The sequence below is a fragment of the Penaeus monodon genome, chromosome 19 (genome assembly GCF_015228065.2).
Source record: "Penaeus monodon isolate SGIC_2016 chromosome 19, NSTDA_Pmon_1, whole genome shotgun sequence".
Lineage (NCBI taxonomy): Eukaryota > Metazoa > Arthropoda > Malacostraca > Decapoda > Penaeidae > Penaeus > Penaeus monodon.
The window spans coordinates 40086083-40086399 of record NC_051404.1 but is presented as its reverse complement, the minus strand read 5'-3'; the positions used below and the strand labels follow the sequence as shown (position 1 = coordinate 40086399).

Below are 317 nucleotides of genomic sequence, written 5' to 3'. Positions count from 1 at the left end.
AAGTCCACTTGTCATTACTGATGTCTGATTATCTTCATCTGTCTTTGACTCCCCATGAAAATGTTTTGTCTTTGACTCTGCAGAAGTTTGAGGACTGGTGTGGCTGTCTCTTAAATCTATAAATGTAAATTTACACAAATTTGAAGATAATTTTACATCCAATATAAAAAGGAAAACTTTGACGGCCCCTCTGATTTACTGTCGAACATTAATTGATATTGTTATCACTGTTACTGTTATCATTAACAGACATAATTATCATAGTTATTAAAAATAGCATAATTTTTCACCCAAAATATCAAGGAGTATTAGCAGCA

The 317-nt window shown here is 31.5% G+C and overlaps 1 protein-coding gene across 1 annotated transcript in view; it reads right to left on the bottom strand.

Moving 5' to 3' along the window:
* The window catches only part of LOC119585236 (eukaryotic translation initiation factor 1A, Y-chromosomal-like), a 12473-nt gene that overhangs the window by 6835 nt on the left and 5321 nt on the right, over window positions 1-317 (bottom strand). The gene's annotated exons all lie outside the window — the stretch shown is intronic.